Source organism: Acinonyx jubatus, chromosome A1 (assembly GCF_027475565.1).
Source record: "Acinonyx jubatus isolate Ajub_Pintada_27869175 chromosome A1, VMU_Ajub_asm_v1.0, whole genome shotgun sequence".
NCBI lineage: Eukaryota > Metazoa > Chordata > Mammalia > Carnivora > Felidae > Acinonyx > Acinonyx jubatus.
This window is the reverse complement of record NC_069380.1, coordinates 84,815,155-84,827,709: the sequence shown is the minus strand read 5'-3', so window position 1 is coordinate 84,827,709 and position 12,555 is coordinate 84,815,155. Positions and strand designations below refer to the sequence as shown.

At 34.2% G+C, this 12,555-nt stretch overlaps 1 protein-coding gene and 1 pseudogene across 1 annotated transcript in view; one reads left to right on the top strand and one right to left on the bottom strand.

Annotated features, from left to right (window-relative positions):
• LOC128314802 (butyrophilin subfamily 1 member A1-like) overlaps window positions 1-12,555 on the top strand; it is a 367,358-nt gene that overhangs the window by 149,522 nt on the left and 205,281 nt on the right. The window lies entirely within an intron of this gene.
• LOC106988437 (olfactory receptor 2L3-like) lies at window positions 4,388-5,317 on the bottom strand (annotated as a pseudogene).

The following is a 12,555-nucleotide window of genomic DNA, read 5'->3' as shown; positions in this document are numbered from 1 at the left end:
TAGTATTCAAAACAGATAAAGAACACACAATTTCAATGGCATAAAAATTGGTTACAAAATGGACAGAAGACATGAATAGAGTTTGTTTTCCAAGGAAGACATATAGATGGGTAAAAAGTTAAAGAAAGAAAGAAAACAAAAGATGTACAACATCATAAATAATCAGGAAAAGCAAATAAAAACCACAATGAGATATGACCTTACACATTAAGAATAGCTATTTTCAAAAAGACAGGGAATAACGTGTTGGTGAGGATGGGGAAAAATGGAAATCGTTGTTTTTTTATTGGGGAGAATGAAAATTGGTGCAGCCAGTACAGAAAACAATATGGAGTTTTCCTCTTGAAACTAAAAATGGAACTACCATACATCCATAAATTCCACTGCTGGATATTTATCCAAAGATTTCAGAAACACTGCTTGTAAAGATATATGCATCTTTATGTTCATTGATCATTCCCATGTTCATTGCAGCAGTATTGACAATGGCTAAGAAGCTAAGACAGGGAGGGGCGCCTGGGTGGCTCAGTCGGTTTAAGCGTCCGACTTCAGCTCAGGTCACGATCTCACGGTCTGTGAGTTCGAGCCCCGCGTTGGGCTCTGGGCTGATGATGGCCTGGAGCCTGCTTCCGATTCTGTGTCTCCCTCTCTCTCTGACCCTCCGCCCTTCATGCTCTGTCTCTGTCTCAAAAATAAATAAACGTTAAAAAAAAATTAAAAAAAAAAAAGCTAAGACAGGGAAACAACTTATGTATTCTAAGAACCCATTAATAGTTGTGTGAATATTATATATATATATATATATATATATATAATTTACTCATTATATATTGCACAGACTATATTTAAATGCACATATAATAAATATGCTTGTACACATATATATGTATAAATATACATATACATGCATGTCTATTTATTAAAACAATAATATAACATAGTAAATATAAATGCACAAAATATAGATATAATAAATATAAATATACATATGTATATATAATATAGATATAATAACTATATATTTATATATGTATATCATATTTAAATATTTAAATAAAAGTGAAATATAATTACAAATTTATATTAAATACATTTATACAGGTAATGAAATCTTGCCATTTGTTACAACATGGATTAGACCTTGAAGGTATTATTGTATGTGAAATATATTAGAAAGAGAAAAACAAATACAAAATGATCTCTCCTATGTATGGAAGATAAAACAAAACACAACAAGAAAACAAGCTCATAGACACAGAAAACAGATTGGTGTTTGCCAAAGTGAGGGAGTGAGGATTGAGAGAAAGGAGGAAAAAAAAAATACTTTTTAGAAAAACAGAAAGAAATCAGGGGAAATAAAAATAAAGCGTTCAAAATCATATCACAAGTGTGTAGAAACAAAATATCTGAAAAAAGTGTCCAGTCAACTTAAAATAAAAAAGATAACATATTTATTAAATTGCACTGGAATGCTTAATAGCATTTAGAAGAAAATATACTCCTACTTACAAGAATTTCATGCAATTAATTACATATATGTTTAAAATCATTTTTTTAATAAATCTAAATAATAGCACTGATGTTTCTATGTATTTGTTTAAAAAATTCTTGGGTGCCTGGGTGGCTGACTTGGTTAAGCATCCAAATTTTGATTTTGGCTCAGCTCATGATGTCATAATTTTTGAGCTGGAGCCCCATGCAGGGCTCTGCACTGACAGTTCAAAGCCTGCTTAGGATTCTCTCCATTCTCTCTCTCTACCACTCCCCCTTTCACTCTGTGTGTCTCTCTCTTTTTCAAAAACAAAACAAAACAGAACAAAAAAAAACAAAGATATAAACAAACAACCACAACAACAACAAAACCACACACACAAAAATACTTAAAACATTGTTTTCGATCTATTTGAATTTTTTATTGAACAATACAGGTATTTAAATAGATAATCACATTGGCATATTTGAAATATATATATTTCTTATATATTCTTCACAAAACAGTACCCTTGTTTCAACAGAAATTTTAGAGAACTTTGATCATTGTTTTGTGTCTGACTTCCCTCTTGACATGTCTTAGGAAGGAAAAGTTCTGATGTCTATGTTAAAACTAAATAGTCACTTCTTTTTTGACTCTCAGTTATAGGAAGGGAATATAATAATACTTTCTATTAAATCTTTTAATTTCAAACTTTAACTTTAAAGTGGGTGCCTTCAAATAAGCAAGGGATATGCACATTCACTAAGCAAACAGCACAAGAAAAATAAATAAGTGTTTATTGCAATTCATCAAGTTTTTAGAGGAGCTCATCATATGATTTTTGAGCTGTGAATGGTGTGAGTCGTATTAATTAATCTCAGACACATTTTGGAAATTGATTTTGGTTATGTATTTTCCAGACATCATTGGGCCAGAATTTCTGAGTCTGAAAGTCTCTCACTTTTTTTCTTTTTTTAATGTTAATTTATTTCTTTTGAGACAGAAGAGAGCTAAAGAGAGGAAGGGACAGACAGAGAGGGAGAGAGAGAATCCCAAGCAGGTTCCATGCTCAGTGCACAGCCTGATGTGGGGTTTGATCTCACAACTGAGAGATCATGACCTGAAACAATATCAAGTAGTTGGATGCACCCCCAGGTGCCTGTCACTCTTTTTAATATAATATTTTCTGCTTAAATTCTACCGATTTTTTTTCTATTAAACAATGAATTTACTTTAGTTAAGAACCTTAACTAATTACATTTCAAGCCCCAAGTTAATTCAACTGGAAAACCTTGGTAGTAAAGAGTAATGTCTAATGAACCTTTGGCCATTGATACCAAACAGTGAATGTCTTTTTTTTTTTCAAAATTTGAAAATGAAGTTCTATGATATGAAGGAAACTTAAGCAAACTCTTCCTTTTTTAAAAGATTAATCATACACGTTCTTTTGATAAAAAATTTCCCATCATAGTTACACCATTTCAAAATAAAGCTTTTAAACAGTAAATAGTCAAGAAATCTCTAAGGACTCACTTAGTTTTAGTATAAAAGCATCCATAATTACAGTATATAATCTAACATGCAGATCTTCTATTTGGGGGGAAAACACTTATATCCAATCCTAATATATCATTCATCACTGTGATGCTTTGGATAATACAGGGCTTTGTACATGTTAATTCTAGCTTCCTTATTTACACCCACTCTTATATAATAAAGAGTATAGAAGACTTACTCCGTAAACAGTGATGACTGTTCATTCATAGTGCCCAGGTGTAGAACTAGCCTGCAGGTAATGGGAAGACCTTTGTAAGCTAGTCATTAAACAGGTATCTCTATTGAAAACCATGCTACAGAGAGGTTAACAATAAAGCAAAGCACCCAAATCTCATTCAGTAGAATTATAAGAATATTAAATGTATAATGAAATGCTGATAACAGAAATCATCTTATGAAATGGAGTTAGTGGCTTTTGGGGTTGTGAAATGAGTGTTTTGAAAGACAACTGGGGAGTGGCTCAGACTGACTAATCTGCACTAAACAGTATATAACTTCCATCAATCCTTTTAGAAAAAGGCTCTCATTATTCCATAGTCTATTTTTCATTTTCCTGATCACAATTATCCCGATCATGTAGACCTGTTGTAAATGACTTTCTTAGATTCATCTAGTTACTTCCAGAGTCCTTCTCATAAAATATATAAACTTGTATTTCCTCCTTACTGGTGAGAGAATGTCTAATTCTATACAGAGTTCTTTGTCCAATCTCCATACCTATCACTTACCCTGAAAATAAAGGAACAAAAGAATCATTTTTTCACCAGGCAAGGGTAAATATATATAAAGGGTAAATATATATAAAGGATAAATATATATATATATATATATATATATATATATATATATACACACACACATATATATACACACACACATATATATACATATATATATATATACACACACATATATATACACACATATATATATATATACATATATATATGTATATATATATATATTAGATTTCAAAGAAACCTGGGAATGTGATAACACTTTCTGTTATTTTTCCTATTTTAGCCATTTGGGAAGAGATGTTAAGTATATATGAATTATTGTAATGTGTTACCATCATGTTGGATTCTTTCCATTATCATTTCAATATATTAATAAAATCTTACTACCCACAGGCTAAGGAAAAATATTTGTTCTTTCTATTTATTGAAAAATTACCACAAAGAAAACAAACAAATAAAAGAATATAAAATTATTTTGTCAAATCTCAATTATTTCAATTTTCTAGATTAATATAATCCCTGTCTTCATTCTTGGAATGTCATTGCTCCTAATGAGTGTAAAAGGTGAAAAAGATGGAATTTTAAGGCAGCAGGATTAAAGAGAACTTTGTCAAACTTATATAAAGCAGATCCTCTGAATCACTCTTCTCAGGGCTCCCATCACCTCCTTGTTTCTCAGGATATAAATGATGGGGTTGAGCATTGGGGTCATAATAATGTAGAAGACAACCAGAACCTTGGCTTCTGTGGGCGATCTCAGCCATCTTGGGCATAGGTAAATGTAAGCAAAGGGTGCAGAGTAGAAAGTCACCACAATGAGGTGTGTGCTGCAGGTCGAATAGGGCTTCTTCCTTCCTTCTGTTGAGTGCATGTGGCAGATAGCATGGAGAACTCGGCCACAGGAACATGCAATGCCGATGAAAAGAAATGCAATCAAGAGTGTGGTGCTCACAAACACTGTGTACTCATAGATCATAGGTGTCCATGCAGGCCAGAGTCAACATGGCTAGGACATCACAGAAGAAATGGTTGATGAACCCGGATCAACAATAAGGGATATGGAGGGCATATACAGTGTGGGCACAGGAGTTGATTGAGCCCATTATCCAAAATCCTGTTATTATCAACACACACACTTTTTTGCTCATATGAATGGGATAATGAAGAGGAAAGCAAATAGTCACATAGCGATCATGGGACATGGAGGCCAATAGTAAACCATCTGCATCTGCTAAAGTCAAAAAGAAGCTCTGTATCCCACACCCAATGAAGGAGATAGACTTGTTTCCAAAGACATAATTGGATGCCATCTGGGGAATGATGGTGGAGATGAAGTTCAAGTCCATGAGGGAGAGGTGACTAAGTAGAAAATACATGGATGTGTGGAGATGGGTGTCCAGGAGGATGAGGAGAATCATAGACAGGTTGCCAAAAAAAGCCATTAGGAAAATGAAGATAATGAGAATGAAAAGAAACGACCCAATTCTTGATGGGGGAAAAACCCCAATAAAAGGAAGCCTGTTAATGTTTGGCTGTTATTTTCCATTTTCTACTCATTGGTATTCTTGAAGAAAGAGAAAAACTCATATGTGAAAAATAAAGAAATGTGAGTTTTTACATTTTATTCAAATTATTTTAGTCTAATTCTGAAGTTTTTATGAAATACCTTGTTCCTTAAATAATCAACATTTCTTACTTTGAGAAAGAAGTTATATGTTGTTTCACAAAGTCACAAGGTAAGGTGGTAAGCACATACATTCCAAGTTTTCTGTAAAGAATCCATGAAATAATAAAAGGTAAATATTAATACTCACCTGAGTGTGATATGAGTAATTCTATGCCCTTCATAAATGTACATATACAAAATATTAAATTTTAATTTAATGTAAGCATAATTCTTATTGCCAAGACTGAGCACAAGTTGACTAATAATTCAAATGAATATAGGTTTGGCTCATGTGTATTTTTAATATATCATTTAGACTAGGACTTTATTAAAATGAAAGATCTCCCCAGAAGGAATTCATTCATAACCACTAGATGGTTATTTTAATTTTGACAAAGTAGACAATTTTTGATTGCCTAAAGAATCTTCAAATGGATTGCTTTTTACCCATTTATTCTGCTTCTAGTCACTAAAACAGAAATATGTAGGCTATGTATAGACTATTTAAAAAAACTCTAACCTGTATTGATTACATTGAATCCTCCTGACAACTTTGACACATACACATTGGATTAATCCTACTGCACAACATTGACAATATTTGTCTGAAGTGACATACTGTATGAGATGAAGATAACATTTTGCTCCTGGGCCATTTCTATAAGTTGAAGGGAAGACTCAGATGTAACCTTTATTTTCCATTTCACTAACATCTTGGACAGGTATAAGAAATTATGCTAAGTCGAAACAAAATTCTGAGGCTGGTATCATCACCCACAATTGTAAAATAAGCATCATGGGGTGCCTGGGCGGCTCAGTCAGTTAAGAGTCCAACTTCAACTCAGGTCATGATCTAAAGATCTGTGAGTTTGAGCCCTGTGTCAGGCTTTATGCTGACAGCTCAGAGTCTGGAGCCTGCTTCAGATTCTGTGTCTCCCTCTCTCTCTGATCCTCCCCTACTTGCTCTCTGTCTCTCTGTCAAAAATACATAAATAAAAACATTAAAATTTTTAAAATAAATGACATTCACAGAACTTGAGTAACTTATCATGAGCTAAAAAGACATAGTTTATCCTGTACCTTATGAAAAGCAAGGAATCACAAAGAATTGCTCACGTTAGCCACCCCAAACTTCCAGTAAAGTAGCTATTTAAACAAGAATTGTCTATGTCTACTAGGCAGTATATGATGGCAAATGTCTCTAATAAATTATTTTGTGCTCAAATAAAATTGGTTTTGAGATTAAAGTCACACATTTTACATTTTCTCCTTAGAAACATGTTTCCTCTGTCCTCCTGCTCTTCCTATATTCTCACTGGCTCCCTGCAACAACACAACAGCTCACACTTGGTCTCTACTAAATGGAAGAAGAGAGGCCTCACAATATCATTTAGCAATAAATAATATCACAGGACTTTTAAATGAAGTGTAAGCCATAGTTTCTTTCAATCAAAAAGTGTTACAGTCTAAAAACATGTTCACGAAAGAACACTCATGTTGTCTGTAAGTCAGCTTGCAAATACACATATTCTATCTTTCAGTTGCTTTGCAAATTTGAAAGTGGCTGATATATTGCATTTCTGTTACTCTCCTTGCATTAGTTTCTTTTCCTATCCTTTTCTTCAGAAGTTTGAAATTAAAATACTGAGAAAATGGGACTCAATTTTAGAGTTCATGTATTTATTGTTGGTAAAGAATTTTAATATGTGCTCCTGTTGTCACACAGATAAAAAAATAAATAAATTAAGATCCAAATACTTACAGTAATTTCTTTAAGAACATAGCAACCAATGTATAGCTGTGTCTAGAATTTGTGTCCCCTATTCAGTATGCAGCGGTCTATCTCAAAGTCAATAGTATTTCAAAATTGTGCTTCCCTTCTTTTCTCCAATGAATTTTCAGGCCAGCAATATCCTTACCAAAAGTTAGCCTGCTACAGAAGGATAAATTATAGAAATCCTTTGTGCTTTAGGAAATCTTTTAAGGAATCTAACCAGCCAAATATCCCGTACAGGTAACAGACATGTTGCCTCCCTTACAGTGTCTAATCACACACCCATGTATGTAATACTCTGTGAGCTCCCTGGTTCTGCCAAAGGTTAATTCAGTCAAACACAAGGTAGCAGAAGCAAAGGAAACTTAATACTTTAATACTTTGTATCTTTCGAATGATTTCAACATTTAAGTATCTCATTTATTATTTAAACAAATTACATTTTCAATAGCTACAAAAGAAATTGGGAATGTATATTTGTGTGTTTCCATAAAACTGCATAAATTGAAATTAATTTGAATCAAAGAATTATACACATGTGTGCACACACACAGATCATGAAAATGTACACATTCTTTGTATTGTTTTTCAGGTTGAGTTGATGGTGTTACATTTCACAAGCAAATTGTATAGAATTTGATGTCTAACCTTTCCATTATTTCTATTCCTGCCACTTGTAAATAATTTGACACTGAACAGGTAAATTCAACTCTGTGAGCTTGCAACTTAAAAATCAAGCAAGCGAAAAATTAAATGAAGTGATAGTTACTTCTATCAGTTCATTTGCTTATAATTTACTTGCCTTATAATAGTTACTGCTATCAGTACATTTGACTTATAACTTATTATTAATGCAGTGATACTAACAGTCGGTGGTGTTAATCTACCTTCTCCTCTTACCCAAGGGATATCATGCAATGTCTAGAGATGGTTTTGGTTATCACTACTGGGGAGTTATACTGGCATCTAGTAGATGCTGCTAAATATTCTACAATGTACAGGTTACTCACAGATCAGAAAATTTTCCCCAGAATATTAGTTTTGCTGAAGTTGAAAAACTCTAAATTAATGGTAGATTTGATCATCTTTTCCATCTTTATTTTCTTCATTTGACACTTATCATCTACTAAGATTATACAATGATTTCTTTTTTTAAGTATATTTTTAAGAGAGAGAGAGAAAGAGAGAGATAGAGAGCTGGGGAAGGACAGAGAGAGAGAGGGAGACACAGAATCCCATGCAGACTCCAGGCTTAGAGCTGTCAGACCAGAGCCTGGTGCCAGGCTCGAACTCACAAAGCACATGATCATGCCCTAAGGTGAAGTCTAAGAATTTGGACGCTTAACCAGCTGACCCACCCAGCCTCCCCATGTTTTTAATTCTTTTTTTTTTCATTTTTGTTTCTTTATATTCCCATTTGATTCTCAAAATGCACTGCCAGCTTGTCCATGCAACGACCATTATGCCAATTGCACTACAGCTTTCGTGATGCACAAGGCAAAAGAACAACAGTCAGCACTAGGTAAAGCCTTGTAAATACTTGGTATTTACCATACTTAGTAAAACCTTGTAAATACTACCCCCCCCACCATCCCGCTGGCAAAATCACATGGAAGAAACAACACACCCTAGTTTATTTATTGAGGACTTGACAGCAGATCATCTGTGCATCCCAGTTGAATTCAGTTCTCACAAGAGTGGACACTGAACAAGCCTATTTCAGCAAGTCTCAGTCTGACCCTTATCTCTCTTCCAAGTTAGCTATCATGTCTGTAAATATGCTCTGAAAACAAACAAATCCAACACAACACTGTTCCCTGCGCTTGTTCCACAGGCACTCTGCCTAACATTGTTGTGTAAAATGTAATCAGCTGTGGCACGACCTGTGGTCTCACTCTGAACTCGGTGTCTTAACTGACTGTCCAAATGGCAGCATCACCTCCTTAGAGATACTCAACCACGATGAGAAAAGGGTAATTAAAAATGGAACTAAAATGTTTATAATCATATCAGGTGCCTACATGTGAACATCTTCACTGCCTACAGTAGAATATCCATATGAAAGTGTCACATTACAAACATGCTCACTTTTGCTGTCACCTTTGTCTGCTCCATGTTAGAGATTCTGCATCAGGCTCTAGCCATATTATACCATTCAAAAATACCTTTCCCACAGTCCTGGAGTTCCCTTCCCTGAGTTTTCTGATGCGTTAAATCTTACTTATATTTTAATTGTCTTTTTTTTTTTGAAAATTTTTAATGTTTATTTATTTTTGAGACAGGGAGATAGTGTGCGAGTCAGGGAGGGACAGAGAGAAATTGAGGCAGAGTATGAAGCAGGCTCCAGGCTCTGAGCTATTAGCACAGAGCCCAATGTGGGGCTCAAACTCAGGAACCTTGAGATCATGATCTGAGCTGGAGTCAGAAGCTTAACTTACTGAGTCCCCCAGGTGCCCCCTATTTTCATTATCTCTTAAATATATCGTGTTATATAAATTTATTTGGTCAACTCAGGATAGAGACATTTTCTGTCATTTGCCATTCTCTTCTAGCTCACTTATAATTTACTTTAGCATCCATCACCTATATGGATGCTATATAGCAAGTATCTATATTTCATGAATGTGCAGCCTTGAGTGTAGGGCTGTGTCTTATCCCCCATAATTCAGGTAAGAAATTTATATATAATATCAACCATTCCACCATTTTTCACTAGGATAGATTATGATCACAAAAGTTCTCCCCAGAATTGAAGATAATGCATATTTTATGTATAAACATCATTGTCTCTAAATTTTATTTAGTATTTTTCATGTTTATTTATTTTGAGAGAGAGAGAGAATGAGAGCATGTGAGGGGACAGAGGAGCAGAAAAAGAATCCCAAGCAGGCTCCACACTGTTAGTGCGAAGTCTAAAGAAGGGTTCTATCTCATTGGACTGTGTGATTATGACCTGAGCTGAAATCAAGAGTGTGATGCTTAAACCCCTGAGTCACCAAGGAGCCCCAGAACTTTGTTTTTATGAAATTCACAATTATCAGGGTGCCTGGGTAGCTCAGCCAATGAAGCATCTGACTTCAGCTCAGGTCATGATATTAGGGTTCCTGAGTTCGAGCTCCAAGTCAGGCTCTGAGCCTGCTCCAGATTCTGTCTCTCTCTCTCTCTCTCTCTCTGCCCCCTCACCTGCTCACACTCTGTCCCTCTCACTTTCCCTCTCTCTCAAAAATAAATGAGAATTTAAAAAATTGCAAAAAATTCACAAGTACCCATCTGGTTCTTTTAATTTTATATTCTAAATTATGTATACAGCAATTATATATACATTAGAGTCCAAATATAATTATCTTTTTGAAGTTTGTTAATTAATAAGATGTGAATTTATGAGTGACTTATCGCAGTGCTTAACACAGAGCAATTCTTTATTAGGTGTATTCAAAATCTTCCTACAGAATTTTCATGTTTCTCAATAAAACCACAAATTAGAACCCGTATGTCACTGTCTTTCTAACTTCTGGGTAGGGCCACATGCATTTGCTGAGTAAATTTCCATAAGTACAATTTCTGTAAAAATGTACAAACTCACCTCTCAATTCAGTACTTAACATGTCAGGTACACCCATGGAAACGCATCTGCAATGATGTCTCTAGGCTTCTATACTTGGAGGTGAGTCTTAATATGTCTTGTTTTGGTTGTGTTCACTTGGCAATGCTCCTGAGACTAGGACAATAGAGACAGAGTCAGAAATAATGCAGGGGGAACGGTTTTGAAAACTTCCCAGATCTTTTCATGGAATTTTGTCACTTCCAGTTCTTGGGGGAAAAGCTAAATGGTATTTATTTTAACATTTATTATTATTTTAAAAATCATGTCATTACATTTTTCTCTATTTCTGTATTTTATATACTAATATCCGGTAAGTATATAGTTATATTGTACCCAGACATATTAATTAATTTTCTTGGTTTCATTAAATTGACCAAAATATCTCATTATTCAAAATTATTTAAATTGGATGATTTTAACTGAAGAAACATAATCTAAAGCAACATAACATGCATGATATTATGAAAGAATATCACACATATTAACATGCCTAAGTTTATTAAACTAAGTTTATTTATTCAATTAGCTTATGTTACATGTAAAATTTATTTGAATGTATTTCTTGATCTTCTCATTTTTGATCTTCCACACAATTTGGGTGTTATCTTTCAAAAATAGCAGAAGTTTAGGTGGTTCAAATGTATAAACATCTAGTAATAAAGTGATTATACATTATCAAGGTTTTATTTTGCATTCTGTTGTAAACACCACATAAAAATAACATAGGTATTACCACAGAGGATATATTATTCATTGTAGTTTGTGATATTTTGAAACCATATGTAATAAAACTTTTAACCCAAATAATACCTACCTGTTCTTAGTGTTTACATATTTCAAACAATAAAATTAAGATAATATTGATTATCTTAGCAAAAGTATGAAAAAGAAAATATTTAAAAGTTTTTGGCAAAAAAAATTATCTCAATGGCAAAGTGCATCAAATTTGCAATCCAAGGTAGTTGGACAAAGCATTTTTTGAAATGATTAAACACTTGATTTTTCATATTAAAAAAAGTCTTGAAGAAACAGAGTCCAGTGTGTCTTCTATCTTCCTTAGAGAACAAAAAACTGTCTATGATGAAAAAGTTGTTGAGAACTTTCATTTGACCTATGGAAGGAAGTTAGAATAAATTTTACAAAGAAGACATTTTACACTCTGCTTTAAAATGACCCTTGGTGGTCATAAGTATAGTTATTGGAGATCTGAGATAAGTGGCACCCTCTGGATAATTGGAGATACTAAACTATGGAAGCATGTGGCCTGCAACTGAGAGCAGAATCATCCCTAGAGAATGGCCAGTGCATGGGGAGGCTGTAGGATGGTGGACAGATTAGGACGGCTGTATGTCCCCAGTTACCAACTGAACATGGCACAGGGCTATAGAACAGCCTTGGCTGGCAAATGGAGCAGACAGTGAATGGAGGATAAGGCTGAATTTGGAATAAACCTGGTGCCAGTTAAGCCCAAGGTGGAAGTTAAGGCAGCAGGTGGGAAGAGATGTCAAGACCTTCCTTCTTATTCTCCACAATGCATGACCTGTGCTTTCAAAGCTGAATATGAGGGCAAGATAGAGATGCATCAAAGTCAAACTCATGATAACAATTAAGATCAATATGTCCAAGGAAGTTTATCTTCCTGAGTTCAGGATGAAAGGGGAAAAAACGAAAGCAGAAATTCCTATTTGGCAGAGTATAACCTTGGACCAACAAGTTGTAAATATAGAAATTCTTCAGTCC